Here is a 22506-nt window from a genome sequence, read left to right as displayed (position 1 = left end):
TGGCTCTTCGGCATCTCGTTAATAGGTTAGTGCCGGAAAATGCATAAATACGACATATAATGTGTATAAAACATGTAGATATCATCAACAATGTGGCATGGAACATAAGAAATTATCGATACGTCGGAGACGTATCAGCGAGCAACACCCTTATCGTAGATGTTTTGGGGCTGACGTCGATGCTTTCATGATGTACTGGCTTAGCTACGCTATCCCTCGATATCTAGCTGCCCTTACGCCTATCTTAGGTGTAAGGGCGGCGTCTTGCTTGTTCTTTATTTAGTAGATCTAATCGGTTATAGTTGCTTCTTGTTCTTCAAGGATTGGTTTGATATCCGCATGGTTAGGACTTATAAACGGGTTGAACGATCCGGTAGTGCGTAAGGTGTGGCTTACTAAGCCCTAGAGGGATTGTTCCGGGGATCAACTTCATGTTGGTTTTTAGGCCTCTCTAGGGCTGGTTTTCCATTGTCTTACGTATCTGCTAGGCTCAACTACACGTAGGATGTTCCGATTATGCGGTGAAAACCCCAAACTATTGTAGATTAGTTTAGCTTGATATCGATATAGCATGATCCCCATGTCATTATAAATCTAACATGAACCATGGGGCAATCGGCTCTTTGAGCCGATCCACAGGGCAACCTAAGAGCCGATCGGGGCTCGTATTTAATGTTTACGTGTTTGCCATGCAGGAAACTAGTCGAAGCAATCCATCACCTTCCTGACCAGGTATAGGTCAGGTGGCACGCCCTTGCAAACACCAGGACGTGTGCCAGAGAAGGCATTGCGGGCCGTCGCCCGAGGGACCAGGGTCCACCGCAGTCCTGGGAGCCTCCCGGCTCTACGGTGTTGCCCGTCGCTACTCGCCGGTGGGTTTTTGACAGCAACACATTCTGGCACGCCCGGTGGGACCTTCTACGACAACGACAACGTCGACATCTGCAGCAACCATGTCAAAAGCTGTGGATGAGGCGGTTGGCGAACCAGTCACATACGCAGATCTGCCCGAAGAGCAAAAGAAGAAGTATGATGAGATGAAAGCCATCTTGGAAGCCGACCTCATCGGCTCCTTCATGAGGACCCGTTCACATGGCATAAGGTGGAAGGGGTTCTCCCCTGAAGGTGTTCTTGACGAAGTGGACCTGTCTACCCCGTCGGAGGAACGTACCAGAGCTCTGCGCCAGGAAATCAATTACATGGTGGCTCATTCTCTTCATCGCCATTCTGAGAGCTTGGTGAATACTCTCGAGCGCGTCGCAGTCCGTGTGGTGCAGGAAATCATGAAGCATCAGTACTCCCCGTCAGGACCTACCCTAGGGACTCACCAGGGAGAAATACCGCTCCAGATCAGACCGCCGCTACCATTCGCGCTTGCAGCGCCAGAGCCACCAGGTTCACCGGCGTACGTCGTCTACAAGGTTGGAGGCGATCCTAGCGATTGCCAATTCCTATACGAGCCGCCTAAGGAGATCCCACATGGATACGTGTGCACATACGTGCCGGACTGCAATGCTTTGGCACGCACGAACCAGATTGCACCAACAGGGATTTCTGGAGCAGACGCTGACAAACAAGCATGGCTAGCTAAATATGCCACTGGAACGAGTCACGAAAGCTCGGTCCCTACGGCTAATACCATGGAACAAATCAGCACCATCTTGAGAGATCAGTTCGGCATCTTGCCGAAGAGGAAAACAATCGGCTATTCTAAGCCGTACCCTGACGAGTATGACTTGATCCCGCTGCCACCCAAATATCGGCTCCCTGAATTCTCAAAATTCAACGGAGCAGAAGGGTCTAGCTCGATAGAGCACGTGAGCCGATATTTGGCACAGCTGGGCATGATTTCAGTATCAGATCCATTACGTGTGAGGTTTTTCGCACAATCTCTGACGGGATCAGCCTTTTGGTGGTACACCTCGTTGCCACCAAACTCGGTCCGCACATGGAAGCAGCTGGAGGAGCAGTTTCACGTGCAATATCACTCAGAAGCTACCGAAGCTGGCATTACCGATCTAACGCAGGTGCGGCAGAAGCGGGGAGAAACGGTGGCAGAATATATTCAACGTTTCAGAACCGTTAGGAACCGATGTTATTCGGTTCGTTTAACTGAAAAAGAAGCAGTCAATTTGGCAGCATTGGGCCTCGCAACGCCGATCAAGGATCTGGCTTTCCACGTAGAGTACAGTTCACTGTCGCACATGGTCCAGAAACTCACATTGTATGAGCAGCGGCACCCTGAATTGTACCAAGACAAGTTCAAGCGCCCGGTAGGCCTGGTTGAGATGGAAGAAGCTGAAGAGCCTGCACCAGACCTGGAGGTAGCTGTAGCTGAATGGGCTCGGGGGGCAAATCCCGTGTCCTGCAAATGGGTAAAACCACAAGGGCCAGCAAAAGGGTTTGACTTCGATTTGAGCAAAGCTGAGCAGATTTTCGATCTATTGCTTAAGGAAAAACAGCTGAAGTTACCCGACGGCCATAAAATCCCTACAGCACAAGAAATGAACGGGAGGCCGTACTGCAAATGGCATCACTCGTTCACCCATACCACCAATGACTGCAAGGGGTTTCGCCAGCAGATCCAAATGGCGATAGAACAAGGCCGACTGCTCTTTAGGCAGTTTGCCATGAAAGTAGACACACACCCATTCCCTGGCGTCAACATGGTGGAACCCAACCACTCCGCGAGGCGCCGACTGGATTTCTCGTTCGATGTTAACATGGCGGGGCCTGTGCGCCACCATGGCAAGGATAAAGAGGAAAGCAGTCACTCCCGCAGCAAGGAAAAGTAGGAGGCCGATCCACGCGACCGGCCCCGTTATGATGACAGACGGTACCTCACCGAGGAACAAGTGAGAAGCGTGCGATATGAGCGACCCCTCTCCACGCATCTCCTTAACAAATATGAATATCAGTATGACCGACGTCGGCAGTACGACAGAGATGACAAGAGACATCATCGGTCTGACGTGGACAATGGAAGACGTCGTCGAAATGATAGAGACGACGATGGATATGGACACCGCGCTAAGGATGGGTCAAGGGAGCAGGAAGACATGGATAGACACTGGGACTGTCCCTTCTTTAAACACTGCTGGGATTCGGGAATGAGCCGATTGCCCACAGTCGACAACTGCCCAGAGTGTAGATGTCGAAAGAGGGATGCAGGGGAAGTTTCAGTTTTCAAGCGTCTAGGGCCTCTCCCGCCACAGAACAAATGAGCTGAGTCATCTCAAGATGAAGACTTCGAGGAGTCAGAAGATGAAGAAGAGGATAGGTACCACCGGCCAAGGTGGTGCCCTGATGGACTCAGCCACTCCCAAAAGCGTAGGGTTCAGCGGCTAGGTAGCTTGGAGCAAGCCGAAGCGCAATACTTGCACACTTTGAGAAAAGCGCGGCCCGATCTGGCCGTGAAAATTCAACAGACTTTGGACAAGGAGAAACGTCCACCAAAGAAAGTTTGGTGTCCCAAGCAAGCAAAAGCCGATGTAGATACATCGGCTGGCACAAACATGGTGTTCATACTCCCATCGGAGTTCCGTCCACCAGGAATTGAAGAAGTGCCGATAGCACAGTTTGACTGCGGTCCACGGCCAGTCATCTTTGAGAAGCCGCGGGAGAAGGGCTACAAACACATGAAGGCCCTGTACCTAAAAGGTTATATCAATGGGCAGCCTGTCAGCAAGATGTTGGTTGACACGGGAGCGGCAGTCAATATAATGCCATATTCCATGCTACGGCGTTTGGGACGCTCCAGTGCAGATCTGATCAAGACCAACGTCACACTAAGCGACTTCAACGGCCAAGCATCAGGGACACAAGGCGTTCTGAACGTGGATCTAACTGTAGGCCAAAAAACCATCCCAACAACGTTCTTCATCGTCGACAGCAAGAGCACCTATGCTGTCCTACTAGGGAGGGATTGGATTCACGCCAACTGTTGCATTTCATCTACAATGCACCAATGCCTGATACAATGGGATGGAGACGACGTGGAAGTCGTGCATGCAGATGACTCGATCGAGGTCTCAATAGCTGGCATGAACATCTGGGACTCGGAAGACCAAGAGCCGCTCTCTGGAATCAGTTTGGACGGCTGCGATCGCATCGAGGTGACAAAAAACGGGGTGAGGCTGGTCTTATCCACCGGCCTGATAGAGTGAAAAGAGCAACATCCATCGACATACGTGGCAAGACCGATCCCTGCGATCGGCCCCAAAAAATAAAAAGCAAGGATCCCACTTCAAGCATGTCACGTAGTTGTGGTAGGAAGACTCCTTCGTGTAGGGGAGCACAAACAAGTTGTAAACCTTCATTGAGCAATTCAGTCAACATGGAGGCCGATTCCAGCAATCGGCCAAAATTATCCTCGCCATACGTTCTCCCTGTGTTTAGCATCGATCTAGCAGGCGACCAACATTCATCAGCAAGAGCCGATATCTTCAATCACTTGGAAGATTCGGCTCGGGGGGCACCTAATATGGAATAATGGACAATAAAATATGGGGGGCCGATGCACGAAATCGGCCGGGTTAAAAAAAACAAAAAATATATAGTACAACCGATACACAGGCATCGACTTTAGAGTACAAGAAGCCGATGCACAGCCATCGACTCTAGAATACAAGCCCAATAATGCAGTTTTCAGATTACACAGGGAGACTCTACTGAAGAAATGTCTCAAGGGCATGGAGGGCGTCATCACGAACACGATCCACCTCGGCGATTTCGGCCTCATCATCTTCGTCCTTGCCTGCCAGCAGTTGCTTGTTCAGGGCACGTATCTCGGCCAAATCGGCTTTCAGTTCAACTTTGAGGCCTTCTGCTTCCTCTTGGGAGTGGGCAATAAGAGCTTCCTTATCTTGGATGAGCTTGTTTGGTTGCCCGGACCCTCTCTTCAAGGGCCTCCAACTCCTTTCGCAGGATCTCGAGCTCAGCAGTGTGGGCAGAGGTGTCAGTTTTGGCGTCCAGAGCTGCTTTCTTCTCATTAAGCCGCTGACATTTGTCTGCTATATCGGCTGTCAACGGAAGCTGGGCGTGGCGCAGATTGATCCTCTGACGAGCCGATTTCACCCTGGACCTGTAAGCAGACAGAGTCACAGTTGGCCAGAGTTTCACCTGTAGCGTCACTGGGCGATGAGGCTGGATGTCCTCAAGAACGCTCTTCACTTCCTCGGAGTTGTTAACCAATGTCTCAATGGAGGAGGAGAGCAGGGCCTTGAGATGCTGGAGCCGACCATGTGTAGCACTGGGTCCTGACTCTTCGCTTGCTTTAGCAGTATCCGGTTCGATGGATTCAGGATCAAATGTTAGCAAGCTTGAGAGGTCACAACCCTGACAAACAACAAGAATAGCGTCAGTATACGGTGGAAGAGAAAGGTAAAGCTAAGGGGAGGAAGTATACCTCTCCTAAGACCAGAGGGACAGCCGATGACGAGACCATCGGCTCTTGTGTTTCTACTGTGGCCTTGGCCAAATTGGCCACCCTGTCAGCTGCACTTTTAGAAGTAGCTAGGTCCAGGGTGGCGGATGGCATTGGTACCTCCTCGACTTCCCCACTGGAGGTGTCATCAGTCTGCAAAGGGAATGGTTAGCCGATAAGAACAGCAATACCACCGGCGAGTAAAAACTTCGCCATAGCGTGAAATATGAGCCAAGGAGAGTATGGAGGGGATTACGTTCGAAATCTCCTGGTTTGATGAAGAGGCTTGCGGTTCCTGGCGAGCTCTCTTGACGCATCGGCTCTTGGTGCGTAGACTGCCCTGCCCCGCTTTGATGGGAGTTTGGGAGACAGCAGGTTCAGGGGCTGACCTTTTCTTGGAAGCCGACGGTGGCGGGTCTTGCTGGCTCTGCGTGGTGGTTTTCCCAGAGTCGCCCGAGCTCGGGTCCCTTCGGCTGGACTGTGTGTCCTCACTGGAGTTTTCTTCAGTGGAGGTCTGTAAAAGAGATACAAGCATGCTGCATAAGCCTAGAAGGATAAATGAAATCAGCCAAAGCATGGATCAACTTACATGCGAACTTTCTTGAGCTGGAGTAGGGTTTTGGCACTTCAGAGTCTTCCTGGCAGCTACCTTCCTCACTGCTGTTCTCGCCTTGACTGAGGCTCGGGGGGCAGCTGGCCTAGAAGATACTCTGCTTTTGGAAGCCGATTTTGGTGTCATCGGCTGGCTCTGCATCACAACCTTTTTCAAAGATGGTGAGTTTTTGCAGAAGAGGACCACTGGAGCTGGTGGGAGGAATCTGAAAGGGGAGCCATCATCATCTACAGGATCTGGACCGTCTTGTTGCTGCAAGGAGACAGAGCAAGGTTATAAAAGGAAATCATTATAAGCCACTTCAAGATAATTCGTGAGTAGTGGTACCTGTTCTGCAGGGATGTCATATTCAGCATCAAGTTGTTTCAGCAACGGTCCCAGAGCTCTCCTGAAGGCGTGAGTCTTTCACATTGACCACCAGGTCTCAAAACCATCGGTTGATGAGGTGAAAGAGAGGTTGTAAGGAATTGGGATGGCTAGAGCATCAAAGAAGGTATAACACCTTTGACTGGTGAGGACATCAGGTAGCTCAGCTCAGCTCTCTGTCAGGTGGTGCAGAAAGAAATGGGGAGATACCTGTCCGAGACCAAGTTGCCGGGCTGCTACGACCGGCTGATAAGACTCATAACCAGGTTTTATGATCCTGTTTGAGGTGCTCATGCCAACTGGAAGGAAGCAGGGATGGATCATGATGGAATACAACTGCTGAGTGCTGGCATCATCGGCAAAACTATCTAACCTGAAGGAGACTGGGTTTTCAAAATTTTCAGACTCCGCATAAGGAAAGAAGAGAGGATTGTCCAGGCCTTGGTAGAAAGTTCTGAACCACTCTGATGCTCCCTTGAGGGCCAGTTTGCTGCCTGGAAGGCTATATAGAGCTTGGCCGTAACTGGTGCATCGGATCGGCTTCCCATTAGTATCTGGGAAGGTGCAAGTAGCCAAAGGTGAAAAGTTTGGGGTCTGGTTTTGGAAGTATAGCTGAGCCCATAGCTGAATAAACCACCAGGGACCTCCCGTTTTGACTGTCTTTTGTGAGAACAGTTTAACAGACATTAGCTGGAGATATCTATAGACCTCTCCAAGGAATAGTTTGCCAATGCCAAGCTGAGTGCCTCTGGCAAGTTCATAGGCCAAGGAAAGGTAATTCTTGGTCGGAGCAAGTGAAGGGCCACAGAATATGAAATGTTCCAACCAGAAATTCAGGAAGGCCGTGTGTTCTTTCTCTGTTACAGGGCCTTTGTTTTTCATGTGGCGTCGAAGATAAGCGCCCCAGTTTGTGCACTCTGTTTTGGAAGAAAGGGTGAAAGGGACCTTGGGCAGCCTAAAAGCAGAGGGGCTTGGGGACGCAATGTCTAAGCCAGTGATCATGGCCACGTCTAGTAAGGTTGGTGTCATGGGGCCGTGGCCAAACATGAAGCAATTTAAAGCGTCAGACCAAAAGTAGCCGATGGTTTTCAGAAGGTTTTCATGTTTCTCAAGGGGAGACAGTGATAAAGCTAAAGCATCGGCTATTCCTGCGGTTTCCCAGGTGGCTTGGTGAGTTTTGGAGATTCTATTGTACCATGAAACCCAATCTTCAGGAGGATTAGGCCAGGCTCGTAAGCAGTCGGCCCAAGAAGTTAGATCTAGGTTCTGGTTCACAAAGGGGATTCTATTGGCCTCGCATGAAATTAAGTGGGCAGGACTCTCGGTAGAACGAGGACCAAGACAAAGAGAGTTTGGAAGAGAAGGATGTGGCAGCAGAATGTCTGATACCTAGAAATTAATGATGGGATGAGACGTTAATTCAGATGTTTGTTGTTAATTCTAGCGCTACGTTCAGACAGCGAGGAGCGGTTGAGGATTACCTTCAGACCGGAGACCATAGTGTTGGCGTTGGATGATTCCGCCATTGGGTTCGCTGCGGAGATGAGCTTGCGCGATTAAGATCTGAGGTTCGCGGGGCCGTGAATTGGATCTGTTCGAGCGACGATTTGGGGATCTGAGTGTTGCCCTTTCGGATAAGTTGCAGGGTACCGTTTGAATAGGCATCTGAGTTGGCTTTACTCGCGTTTTATGGCGAAGGCCGATGTGCTGACATCGGCTCTTGGTGCGTTGATTTGCTTTGACGATCGGCAAAATTGATAAGAAAGTAAAATCGGCTTCCAAATATTTTCTTCATTAATAAAGGGGCTTTACAGAGGAGAGCCGATTGCTCAAGGAAGAAAAGAACAAAAGCCGATTACTACTACTAGTCCTATACTAATAGTCCCTAATCTAAGGGCCGTTGCTGCCCTCGTCGTCGTCATCGCTGCCGCCGGCGCTGCTGCTGGCGGGCTCCTCGTCGCTGCTCCCGTAGCCTTCTACGGGAGCCTCTTCCTCCTCCTCCTCGTCGTCGTCGTCGTCGTCCGACCCGGCGCGGAAGCGCTTTGCCGGCGGGTATTCGTCGGAGGAATCGTCGTCCTCCTCTTCTTCCTGCTCGTCGGAGGAGGTGAAGTCGTCCCACGAGAAGCGGTCGTCCTCGCTCCCCGCCTCCAGCTCCCCGTCGATGAGGAACTGGAAGTCATCTTCTCCATCGGTCAAGGACTTGTCGTCCTCGGACCAGACGGAGGAATCATGGGACTCGATGTCCCACTTCTCCGGGGCGCGGAGGTCGTACGCCGCCAGCGAGTCCCACTCCGGCGTGGGCTCACGGGAGGAAGAAGATAAGGAGGAGAGACCTGATGAGGCAGAGGAGGAGGAGGAAGACATGGCTACAGAGGAAGGGGGTTTTTTGCCGACGGCTAGTACGGAGCAAGAGGATGAATAGGCGAACTGCTCGGCGCGGTTAAATAAAGGGATATGGGGGAGAGTTAATGTTACAGCGGTTTTCGAGGAAGTGGTGCCAAAGAACTGTCAAATCGTGCAGAGAAGTTGAGAAGGCAAGGCATCATGATGAAGGATACTGCGACGGTTCTGCTCTGCCACGACATGACCTTACGAAGAAAAACGGAGTGGTTTTGAAATTATCATTGCCAAAACCAGGGGGCATGTGTTACCACTGGAATTTAGCCTGAGCAGGAGGTGGGCCGTGACCGAAGATGGGCTTAGAGGACATGTATATTGAAGTGTCTCTGAACCAGCCTTGTACAAGAAGTTTGGGCTAGACTGCCCGTGTATATGTAAATTATAGTAGGTTACATGTCGGTTAGAATTAAGAGATAGAGTTTAGCTCGTACACGGTTGGGTTTATTCCCAGGTTAGAAAGTCTACGGACTATAAATATGTATCTAGGTTTATTGAGAAAGGAGGACGATCACGTTCACAACAAATCAATCTAGGTGCATCGCCACCCCTTGTTTCGAGGGTTTCTCTTGGGTAAGCAACATGCTGCCTAGATCGCATCTTGCGATCTAGGCAGTATTTGTTTATTCGTTGTTGGTGTTGCTCGTGCTGAAGCCTTTTTGATGGCGAGCAACACCCTTATCGTAGATGTTTTGGGGCTGACATCGATGCTTTCATGATGTACTGGCTTAGCTACGCTACCCCTCGATATCTAGCTGCCCTTACGCCTATCTTAGGTGTAAGGGCGGCGTCTTGCTTGTTCTTTATTTAGTAGATCTAATCCGTTATAGTTGCTCCTTGTTCTTCAAGGATTGGTTTGATATCCGCATGGTTAGGCCTTATAAACGGGTTGAATGATCCGGTAGTGCGTAAGATGTGGCTTACTAAGCCCTAGAGGGATTGTTCCGGGGATCAACATCATGTTGGTTTTTAGGCCTCTCTAGGGCTGGTTTCCAATTGTCTTACGTATCTGCTAGGCTCAACTACGCGTAGGATGTTCCGATTATGCGGTGAAAACCCCAAACTATTGTAGATTAGTTTAGCTTGATATCGATATAGCATGATCCCCATGTCATTATAAATCTAACATGAACCATGGGGCAATCGGCTCTTTGAGCCGATCCACAGGGCAACGTAAGAGCCGATCGGGGCTCGTATTTAATGTTTACGTGTTTGCCATGCAGGAAACTAGTCGAAGCAATCCATCACCTTCCTGACCAGGTATAGGTCAGGTGGCATGCCCTTGCAAACACCAGGACGTGTGCCAGAGAAGGCATTGCGGGCCGTCGCCCGAGGGACCAGGGTCCACCGCAGTCCTGGGAGCCTCCTGGCTCTACGGTGTTGCCCGTCGCTACTCGCCGGTGGGTTTTTGACAGCAACAATGTGTCAACAAGGTTGAACTGCCTACACGTTAAGGTTGAACTTCCTGACATATTAATCTATCAAGAATATCAACGGGATAATTTTTGTTCGATGAGTTACATTTTTTTTTGAAAAATGACTTGAATTGCCACGGCAAAAATGGTTGTACTGTCGGGACTACAATGCTTGAACCGCCCGGACTACTACATTTTCTTAGATTTTTCCGGAGCGCTAGCATGACCAACTTTAGACCCTTATTTCTTCTATCTTCTTAGGCAGTTGTCCCGTCCGCGTTGCGGGAGACAGTAAATGTTGGGGAGATGGGCGGCGCTCGCCGAGAACAAAGGGGCATACAATAATATAACATATTTTTTCACCGGAAATTCGTTTTGGCTGCCGGGAGCATTTGCTCCCGGATTTTTGGGGAGCAAATTTTTTTTTCAAAACTTTTCAAAAAATTCCGAAAAAAATCATGCACGTACCTGACCATGGCACGCACCACCTTGTGAAATGTCGCTGCAAAATGTCATCATATGCGTCCTGGGAAAAAATAACAAATTTCCAGATCTGAGATTCAAATTTTTGGATCTCATTTCATGTCAGAAATTTGTCATTTTTGCCCGGGGCGCATACGATGACATTTCGCAGCGACATTTTACACGGTGGTGCGTGCCATGGTCAGGTACGTGCATGCTTTTTTCCGGAACATTTTGATAAGTTTTTGATTTGTTCTAATTTTTCGAAAAATCCGGGAGCAAATGCTCCCGGGAGCCAAATCGCCGCTCCCATTTTTCACTTTGTTTACAATATCAAATTTTATTACAAGGAGGAATATGCCTTCGATTTTTTACTAGGAACATTTAAAATATCAAAATATTAACTTTCTTTACAAAATACAAAATTTTCCGACGCCTTGAACTTCACCTAAAAATGTGCGGGGGTTCGTCGTCGCCGGCGAACGGAGATTGGCTGGGAGCGGGTTTGAGAACTAGCCATTGGCGGGATGCTGCGCGACGAGGGTTGGAGGCCCTCCCTCTTGCGGTTTTGGAGTTGCCTCGGCGAGCAAATTCTGACGGCGTCTTCGTAGTGAGCATGCACCGCTCCTCGCCGGAGAATACCCGACATGGCCATCGAACAAGTGAACTTGCTGGGTATGAACTCTTGAACTTTTCAGTTTTATACAAATGTACTGCTGCATCTCAATTTTTTGTTAATCGGGTCAAATTGTCCGGACGATCCATTGCCTAGAAAGAGAAACTGCATCTAGATATGTCGGTTGCACCTGAAGCTGATCAAGTTGGTTAGCTTAACTCAGGTGATTAAAAAGGAACATGGTTCTCGTAGAGATACTGGAAGTACGTTAAGAAGTTAGTACACGCCGTTCCCCTCTCGTTAGGGTTTTGTGCTCCGGGGCGATTCTCTTCGTCACGTGAGATCGTTTTCGTTTCCAAGTCCTTTCCCTGATCCCGATCCATCAGATCTGCTCTCCAAGGCTGGGGGATTCGATTCAGGCCCTCGCCCGTCTCTCCCCTGGTCCCAAGGTCCGGCGATCTAGGGTTGCTCTTCAAGATATGGCGACAAAGGATGAGGCTGCTGCTCCCGGATCAGAGATCGATGATCTGCTCGCACACCTAGAACTCCGTGAGGATGAACTGGAGGACGTGGTTATCGGCGAGGATGTTGTGAAGGAATATCAGAAAGATGCGAGATGGCTGGCGATCGGCAAAGTCCATACTTCAAGATCGTTCAGTGCAGAGGCCCTATTTGGCAAGATGAAGGCTGTCTGGAATTTGTCTAAGGAGCCGATCTGCCGGGAGGCGGGTGAAAATTTGTTTATCTTCCAGATGCATTGTCTTGGAGATTGGAAGAAGGTTGTTCATCAGGGGCCGTCGATGTTTCGTGGCTGGGCAGTGCTTGTGGAAGACTATGATGGAAGAGAGGATCCAGAGAAAATTAAATTTGGAGGTTTATACGTCTGGGCGCAAATTCATGGTATCCCGGAACTGTATAGGAAGCAAGAGGTTGTTGATGACCTTGCCCGTCGTGTCGGGAAGACGAAGGAAGTCCAGATGGCGCCAAAATTATTCTTTGAAGGAAACTATGTTCGTCTCCGGGTCATGATCGACGTTGGGAAACCATTGATGAGGTTTGTGTCCCTCTCGGTGCAGGGGGAAGGGAGGAAGAGATTGGCAGTGAAGTATGAAAAGCTGCCTTTCTTCTGCAAACGCTGTGGTTTACTTGGGCACGACCATGAAGAATGTGGAGATGGTGTTTGGGTGGCTAAAGACCTGCAGTATGGTGATTGGATGATTGCTGTACGCCGCAGTTCGATGATATCTACTGAACCTCGCCGTTTCCAGCCTCGGACCCCTAGTCGTGGTGGATGGTCTGGGCGGGAGATTGCTAATTCAGCAGCAAAGAAAAGATCATCTCAAGATGCTGCGCTAGATGATGAGGAGGAGGTCAAAGATACTGCTGAGAGCCCCCTAAAACCAGGGCCTATGGAAGAAGATATCCATGATGATGATGAGTCTAAAGCTAGGAGGAAACTTCAGCTTGGTAACGAGACTTCTGGCAATACAGGGAGCAGTACCCCGGGCGTGGATGGTGGTCTGGAACCAACTCCACCGCCACCACCAGGTTATACAAATCCTAGGGATAGATCAAAGCAAAGGAGAACAAACCCAGAATCTGACTTGGCAACATCGGCGGCCTCCCTCGAGGAGGACCGCCGGGCCCAATGACGATATTAGGTTGGAACAGTCGTGGGGTGGGGCCGCCACAGACTGTTCAAGAGCTGGTCTGCCTAGTGCAGACATATAGGCCTAGTTTGGTCTTCATCTGTGAGACCAGACAAAGTAGGGAGAAAGTTGAAAACCTTAGATTTCGTATTGGTATGAAAGAGTGCTTCCATGTCAAGGGAGATGGAAAAGGAGGAGGCATTGTTCTATACTGGTCAGATGAGATAAATGTGGAGCTCCAATCGTTCAGTAAGCGTCATATTGATGTCCACGTCAGTGGGGGCCCTTTTGAGCATAAATGGAGAGGCACCTTCGTGTATGGGGAACCAAAACCATGTGACAGGCATAAAATGTGGACAACTATGCGCAGTCTTAAACCCAAATCAGACCTGCCTTGGCTTATGATGGGGGACTTCAACGAGGTGATGTGGCAGGAGGAACATTTCTCTCGCACGCGAAGATCTGAAAGACTGATGATGGACTTCCGTGAGGTACTATCGCACTGTGATCTACATGATCTTGGCTTTATTGGCACCCCATGGACCTTTGATAACAAACAACGGGGCGATTGTAATGTTAAAGTCCGCCTAGACAGAGCGGTGGCATCCCCGGACTGACTATTTTTCCAAACCATAGACTCCGCCATTTGCTTTCTTCTCGCTCTGACCACTGTCCGCTTCTCCTTTCGGCTGAAACCACCCCTTACCGACCAGACGCACCCATAAGAAGGTATGAGATTGCCTGGGAGCGGGAGCCTACTCTCCCTGCGGCTGTTGAGGATGCCTGGTCTCGGCGTTTGCCATGCCAGGACTTGGGGGATATTAACACCTCGCTAAAATCAGTTATGTCTAGTTTGTACGGGTGGAAGAGGGAACATTTTAAACCTGTACCAAGGGAAATGGAGAAGAAACGTGAGCAACTGAACAGCCTTAATCACTTGACGGATGAAGCTAGCCTGGCTAGGAAATCTGTTTTGCTGAGTGAGATGGATGAACTTCTTTATAGGGAGGAAATCATGTGGATGCAACGTTCTCGCATAGCATGGCTGCGGGAAGGTGATCGAAACACAAAGTATTTTCATCGGCGTGCATCCTGGAGAAGGAAAAAGAATGGCGTTCGCAAACTGAAACGCCATGATGGCACCTGGACTTCGGATAAAATCGAAATGGAGGACATGGCAAAGGATTTCTTTCAGACTTTATATACCAGAGACGATCAAGTTAACCCCAGTATTATAACGGACCTGATTCATCAAACTGTTGATGAGGATATGAATAAAGGTTTATGCGCTCCCTTCTCAGAGAAAGAGATAAGCGATGCTTTGTTTCAAATTGGGCCTCTCAAAGCCCCAGGACCCGATGGTTTTCCCGCCAGATTCTTGCAGCGGAATTGGGGTTTATTGCGTGATGAGGTAGTGCGGGCGGTCCAGCAATTTTTTGACAGTGGTATCATGCCTGAGGAAGTTAATGACACCACCATAGTATTGATCCCAAAGAAGAATGACCCTCAAGAACTGAAGGACTTCCGGCCTATAAGTTTATGCAATGTCATCTTCAAGGTGGTCTCCAAGTGCTTGGTAAACCGCATGCGCCCCTTGCTCCAGGACCTCATCTCTCCTGTGCAAAGCGCCTTTGTTCCTGGTCGCCTCATCACTGATAATGCTTTGATGGCTTTTGAATGTATTTACTCTATACAAACCGGCTCAGCTGCTCGGAGGAAGTTCTGTGCGTATAAACTGGATATGGCCAAAGCTTATGACCGTGTGGATTGGAGATTTCTCGAAGGGGTTTTAGCGAAAATGGGCTTTCATAGTCGATGGATACGGTGGGTTATGGCGTGCGTGACCACCGTTCGCTACACGATTCGCTTTAACGGAAATATGTTGGACCCTTTCACTCCATCCCGTGGTATTCGCCAAGGTGATCCGTTATCGCCTTATCTTTTTCTATTCGTTGCTCATGGTTTGTCTTGCCTTATCAGAAGGGAGATTGAGGTTAAATCCCTGCGAGAGCTTCATATATGTAGAAGGGCGCCAGGGATTTCTCATTTGCTATTTGCGGATGACAGCTTACTCTTTTTTGAAGCGTCTGTTGATCAAGCTGCTGTGGTAAAATCAATCTTGGACAAATACGAACAGAGTACTGGACAGCTGGTGAGCCTAGGGAAGTGCTCTGTTTTATATGGTGATCAGTGCTCCTTGGAGACGCAAGCTCAACTCAAGCAAATTCTGAAGTATGACACTACATGTTTTGAGGAAAAATATCTGGGTCTCCCGGTACCGGAGGGAAGAATGAAGAGTGGTAAGTTCAAACCCACTAAGGAGAAGTTCTCTAAACATGCTAGTGACTGGTCGGAAAAGTATATGTCTTCTGGCGCAAAAGAAGTCCTTATCAAATCAGTCTTGCAATCTATCTCAACCTATGCTATGGGGGTGTTCAAATTTCCTGCGGGGTCTATTGAGGAACTGTCACATATTATCCGCAATTTCTGGTGGGGCGATGAACATGATAGAAGGCGAATGCACTGGACGTCTTGGGACAAGCTCTGTCGGCCAAAAAGTCAGGGTGGTATGGGCTTTAGGGACCTCAAGATTTTTAACCAAGCCTTACTTGCTCGGCAGGCCTGGCGCCTCTTGCAGCACCCTGAGAGCTTGTGTGCCAGACTTTTGAAAGCTAGATACTACCCGTCTGGAGATCTACTAGACACCGCGTTCATTCAGAACCAGTCGCAGACTTGGCAGGGCGTCTTACATGGACTTGAACTCCTTAAAAAGGGCATTGTTTGGAGAATTGGGTCTGGAACAAAAGTGCGGATATTTCGTGACAATTGGCTGCCTCGTCCAGACGCTTTGAAGTTGGAAGGGAGGAAAGGTCACACTAGGAAGCGGTGGGTCTCGGAGCTTATAAATCCAGTTACTAGGGAGTGGGATGAAGCTATGGTACGAGAATGCTGTTTCCCGTGAGACGCCGAGGCTATCCTATCAATCAAGATCCCGGCTAGATCATGTGATGACTTTGTGGCGTGGCAACCGGAGAGTAATGGCATTTTCAGTGTCCGCTCAGCATACAGATTGGGTATTCAGCCAAACATCGACTTTCTGGGTAGGGGCCAGTCAAGTTCGGAACCATCTGGTGACAGAGGGGTTTGGAACCTTGTCTGGAAAGCAAAGGTGCCCCAGAAACTGCGGGTTTTCGCTTGGAAGGCGGCGACAGAGTCCCTTGCGGTACGTGTTGGCTTGCATCGGAGAATTCCCACTGTCGATCCTGTGTGTAGTATTTGTGGCGTAGAGGATGAGAGTTCCCATCATGCTCTCATCCGCTGTACCTTGGCCCGAGCTCTACGAGACGAGACTAGGAAAGTATGGACGCTGCCGGCAGAAGAAGAATTGAGGTTCTCTGGTCATGAGTGGTTTCTGAATCTTCTCGGAAATTTATCAAGGGTGGATAGAGATCGGTTGATTTTCTTGCTATGGAGGGTCTGGCATCATCGTAACAATGTTGTGCATGGCGACGGCAAAGCGTCAATTGCGGCCTCAGCTCATTACATCGCAAATTACTATGACTCCTTCATCGCTGCATCGACCCAGCCTCCGTCAAGCCATTGTAAGCAAAATGTTCAGTCTATGTGCAGCACCAGGTCTGCAAGCTTACAAGCCTCCTCGAGGTGGGTAGCTCCTACCGAAGGCTGTCTAAAGGCTAATGTCGATGCTGGATGGGATTCATTTTCCAAGAGGGCCGGCTTGGGAGTAGTTATACGTGATTGGAAAGGCCAGGTGATTCTCACTGAATGGAAATTTGTTCCTGTTTGCACAAGTGCAGAAGAAGCGGAAGTTCTTGCATGCTTGGAAGGCCTAAGGCACCTTATTGATCTACGTCAATGGCCAGCAAGGTTGGAGACGGACTGTTTCCGAGTGGTACATGCTATATCAGGCCATGATCAGGACCGCTCCTTGAATTGGACCTACTATGATGAAGCTCGTGAACTCCTGAAGATCTACAAAGATATCAAAGTTGTGAAGGTTGATAGGGCGAGCAATGCTGTTGCACACGGCCTGGCGCAGCTAGGAAAAGCTGGGGCAAGTGGTTCATTACGTCACTCAGCTCCTACGTGTGTGTTAGAGTTGATTATGGAGGAGTGTGAGGTCCGCAATGGACCGTAGTTTTGTAAGAACACTTTGTAACCCCGAAAACAACAGGTTTCTTTCGCACTCTTTTCCTTACCAGGGCACCGAAGGGGACTGGAAGGTTTTTAATGAGGCGGCCTGTTGTTTATTTTAATATATGTGTTCTTACCTCAAAAAAAAAGAAACTGCATCTAGATATTTGAAGAAAAGCAGTAGATGATCCTCCCGTGCAACATCAGCCTAACGCAGCAGTACACATGAGTAGCACTGGGTAGTACAACCTTTTCTAGTTGTCATTTTATCTCATTAAATATCCACGGCATAACAAACAAGGCAATATAATGTTCTTACTCCAGGCGTACTACTTTTTTATTCTAGATTTCTCTGTATTTGATCATCCAGAAACATGCGGACAAGCCACTACACCCGGATTGCCGGAAGTGACGAACCTGTACTTCTAGAATAAAATGCTTGTACTTTGGGACGCCAGAAATTGAGCTTCCCTGCATTTTTTTATTATTAACTCTGAGCCCTGATGTCAATTAAGGTGTACTTGTAGTCAGATTTTTTAGCTTTGATATGTCAAAACAAAATTTCCGGTGGAGATAAATCAATACAACTGGGTAAAAACTTTAAGAAAAAAATCACCACCGGCTCTCATTGGCATTTCAGTAAACAAGCACAACCCACTTGATCACTAGGAATGATTTACCACAACATAAATTGAGAAAGAACTGGAGGTGACGTTTTGGCTCATAGGAGTAAATACTCTCATTATATAAAATAATTTAAAAACAATTTTAAAAAGGTCAAAAAATTCTGACATAATTTTTTTATTGTACATCGTGACATTCTATGTTAGAGTACAATTGTTTATGGAGAAACAACATTTTATGTGGCGTGTACAAAAAAGACAAAAAAAAAGTCCTGTATGTAGTCGTGTTATAACATCAAAATTTATCTTTTTTTACAGGAGCCACAATTTTTTTTAGTTTTTTTCTGAAAACTTGTGTACAGACATAAAATGTGTAGATGTATTCGAAAAAATTTACTTTAGAATTTTTTTGACACTTCGAAATATAGATCCACACGACAGGATGCTCCTATGAGGCAAAATAAATATCCCAGCTGCAGCTGTATGTAGTACGAAAGAAGCAATCTAGCAGCACTGCTCCAATGCACGCCTGAAAAAGAGAGAACATCAGCTGATCCACGCCTGTGCGGAGGGGAGAAATAAAGAGCAACTGCTGCTGCTGCACGTAGGAGAAAGAAAGCAGAGCAGCGCAGTTGTGCCTATTCTGCATGCGTGACGAAGCTGCGGCCAGAGCTGCAACTCGCGCGAGATAGAACAACAGGCGGGGCAGTATGCAGGTGCCGTTGACTAGAGCAGCGCCAGCGCGGGAGGCTCAGAACAGCTTGAGGATGTCCAGACCGGGGCGGAGGGAGATGCAGGCAGCGGGGCGGAGGAAGATGCAGGAGGCGGAGCGTCTCTGGCGGCGGCAGGGGGCCGGTCCGGCTGCGCGAGGAAGACGGCAACTCCGGCAAGTGCCTAGTCCGGCTGCTCGACGAGGACTGCAGCGGGTGCACGGGACTGGTCCAGCAGCTCGAATCGATGCCTCGGGGGCAGAGGGAAGTAGAGGGCGCGGCTGCCACGGGGAAGAAGGGGCGCGACGGCCACGGCCGCCTGGGCACAAATGGTCGAGCGACGAGGGACCGCGGCGGCCTGTGGGGCTCCGGTCCGGCGGCGTACAGGGCAGCAATGGCGGAGATAGGAGGTCAACGGGAGCCCCAGAAGACGGTGGCGGCCCATGAATTTCTGGAGGTAGCCGGAGATGGTGCGGCGGCTTCGGGACGCTCTTCTTATTGGGCTTGGTCAGGCCGTTTTTCAGCGGATCATCCCCTTAGGATGTGTTCGGTTTGAGAATCTGCATGCATGGAACGGAATGGTTCCATTCCAATATCACGGAATGGTTTCGTACCCGTGTTCGGTTCGAAAAAAGCGAGGAACGGAATGGTTCCGTGCCTCTGTTCGGTTCTGGAAAAAACGCGGAACGGAATGCGATTTTGGTCAGCTCACCTCTTTGATGCTTATGGTGAACATACCACCCCCATGAAACAAGGTAGTAATACAAAATTTGGCAGCACTTTGTTTGTATTTTGAGCAGTTTGCAATAACAAATATATTCATATAAGTATAACACATATATAGCAGCAAATATAGTACACAATTAGATCCAAACGACCATAATAGGCATCGAAACAGTCCAAATTCATACAAGTCCAGTTTAATGCATAGTAATGATCCAAAAGCAACTACATAGAGTTCATTACAGTCCATATTACATATTATGGTCCATGGAATAATAAAGTTCATTGCTGTCCATCAACCCACTTGAAGTGAATATCATCACTTCAAATTGTAGAGCACTCCAAAAGTCTTATGCACATACCGACTCAACCAAACCAACTTGCTCTCAAGTTTAAGCGTCATAAATGCTTTTGCAATCTTCGGATTTTCAACAAGATGAGCATAGTAGTGAGTAATATGGTCCTCATCAAATCCCTTGATTTCAGCCAAAGCATCCCACAAGTCATCGGGTACGGCATCATCATCCCCACCAGATTTTTCAATTGCATCAGCCATCATCTTGCCTAGAAATACCGACTCAACCAAACCAACTTGCTCCATATCCGGCATCAACTAGATAGTATTTGCCTAGAAATAAAACACATTATGGTGACAATTGTGCGGACAACATATGGACAATTATATCTAAAGTCATTTTGCCACAACCCTATTGCGAACATTATGTCCAACAGTGTGCAAAAACATTGCCACTTGTTGCTCCACATTCAAATGAACACTATCTTCTAGCAACTTGTGATCCCTCAATATGTCACAAAGTTTAAAGAAATGAGCTCTTTCAAATCTTAACATATTTCTACACGTGACATCGCATTGCCAAATTTTACTATTGAGATATTCAATTCGCTGCCGATCCCGTTCATGCATTGGCCCATAGCTTATACGTGGTCTTCTCTTCCTTTTTATAGCCCGAACTGCTACAACCATTGCAGCGCAAACAGCAAAAACAACGGCTCCCCTAATCATCTTTTTCCGTTTATCCATCATCTTGCCCATCTACAATGCATTTATTTTATCATGTATTACCAAAATGCACAATTGTAATGGACATTGACAAATCATATTGCACACATTTAACAATCAAGTTGTTGAACAGTACATGGACAATATGATTTAAATTGGAATCAAGTTCAACATGTTGCACGGTACATGGACAATATGATTTAAATTCGAATCAAGTTCAACATGTTGCACAGTACATGAACAATATAGCAAAAATTCGATCCAAATTTCACAGTACATGGACAATATAGGGGAAAGCACAGGGACACATACCTGCAACAAATGCCTCCGCCTGGACCCCCTTCACCGCCGGCTCACCTACCGTCGCCGCGCCCGCCCTGACCGCCGGCACGCGGATGAATCGCCGCCGCTTCCGCCCGAACCAGAGAGAGGGAGAGGTCGTCGCCGGACAGGAGAGGGAGAGGGAGAAGAGCGACGCACGGGGGAGAGAGCGGCGCGCGGGCAAGAGAGAAGCGCGCGGGGCCGAGCGCGACCGGCGGGTCGAGAGCGAGCGGCGGCGCAGAGGGATTGGAGAGGAGACGCCCGTGAGAGATAGGGTTGGGTTCGGGTGAGTTTTCATTTTTTTTTCGTCCGTGCGGTGATTGATACGCCGGTTCCTTCCCATTCGACCAAATCGGTCGAACCACCCCGTTCCGCATCTTTAGGGTATATTCGCTTTCGGAGAATCAGTTCGTTCCGTTCCTCCTCCTCAACCGAACACAGGGATGGGTTCTGGGTGTGGAACCGTTCCGTTCCGTTCCACCAAATTCCAGAACCGAACACACCCTTATAGGACCAGCGGTGCTCAGAATAATTGATACTAGCGGTGAGTGTTCAATATGTAGCCAAGGAGCTGAAGACGTGTTGCACTTGTTGTTCAGGTGCCCTGCAGCAGAAGAGATGTAGACAGCTCTTTGGCTTAAACGAAAAAATTGCTGAAGTCGTACAAATAGACGTATGAGGTTCTACGGTTCTGGAGCTACTGCTGAGGCAACTTGATACCCAGCCTACTGCCGGGATTTGAGTGAGTTGACATGAAAGAAACCATAGCTATCATTTATCAACAAAAAAAAGAAACCATAGCTATCACTTGCTGGTACCTTTGGTGGGTGCGACGCCGTTCACGTAATGAAGACGTGCCGCCATTAAATAGGAGAAGAATGTCTGTCCTTGCAATCACAACTAATGTAGCTACTGGGGGCTGCCCCTTTTTTTCAATATAAATTCAGGTGGGGATCCTCTCCCCCCGGTGAAAATTCGAAAAAAAAAACAACTAATTCAGCTAGAGTGATTTGTAACATCTCAGAATTTAGGGTTATAAAAAGAGAGTAAATAGATGTGTGCATTGATTCATGCATATAAAATTCGAAGAATTTTGATTTCAAATAAAAACTGTCACGGACTGAAGTTTCACTTGAGTTGATGAAACTGAAGTAGATTATCAAGTCAAGCGCTATAAACTTTAATGTGACATTTGTTAAAATCTTGTTTTGGGTAGAGATGATTTGATCTAAGGGGTTAGATCAAATTGAACTAAAACCAACACAACAACATACTAAGCAATGATCAATTGCTTGATCTTCTAAGGGGTTAGATGATGTAACTATACTTTGACATCGGAGTAACAAGTTTCAGACACACTCTTTTCCTTTCCAGAGTACCTAAGAAGGCTGAAAAGTTTTTAATGAGGCGGCTTGCTAGCTTAATATATTATATGTTTCAAAAAAAGTTCTCTCCCTACCCTATCTCTCCAGCACCATGTCTAGCACCACCACCAGCCTCATCCCCTTCCTCGCGTCCGGTTCCTCCACCATAACCTCACCGTGGAGCACTACCGGTCGTCGTACCTTGTCCGGCGCGGCAGCCGCCCCCGCCGCGTGCCCCGGCATGTGCGGTCGGTTCTCCAGCTCGGCGTCATGGATGCCACTTCTTCCCTGTGGAAGGGTGCCGACGTTCTGGTCTTAAACTCCGGCCACTGGTGGAACCAGGACCGGTTTCAGCAATAGTATGTACTGTCACTCTGTTAATAGACTAGTTAAAATGGGGTGGTTGCTCGGATCGTCTGGTTCCATGAACTGACCTTGCTGTGCCAGCCAATGCTACTTTCAGGAAGGCAAGGAGCTGAGGCTGGAGATTTGCGTGGAGGCCGCCTACCAGAGAGCCATGGACACGGTGCACCAGTGGGTTCATAAGGAAGTGGACCCAAGCAAGACCCTGGCCATCTTCAGAACATACTCACCTGCGCACACTAGGCATGCGTACGTTCATGATTTGCATGAATTATTAATTTGC

The 22506-nt window shown here is 48.5% G+C and overlaps 1 pseudogene; it reads left to right on the top strand.

The window, feature by feature from the left end:
• The window catches only part of LOC139835449 (protein trichome birefringence-like 10), a 132091-nt pseudogene that overhangs the window by 107768 nt on the left and 1817 nt on the right, over positions 1 to 22506 (top strand).

Source organism: Lolium perenne, chromosome 2 (genome assembly GCF_019359855.2).
Source record: "Lolium perenne isolate Kyuss_39 chromosome 2, Kyuss_2.0, whole genome shotgun sequence".
Lineage (NCBI taxonomy): Eukaryota > Viridiplantae > Streptophyta > Magnoliopsida > Poales > Poaceae > Lolium > Lolium perenne.
This window is presented reverse-complemented; position numbering and strand designations above follow the sequence as displayed.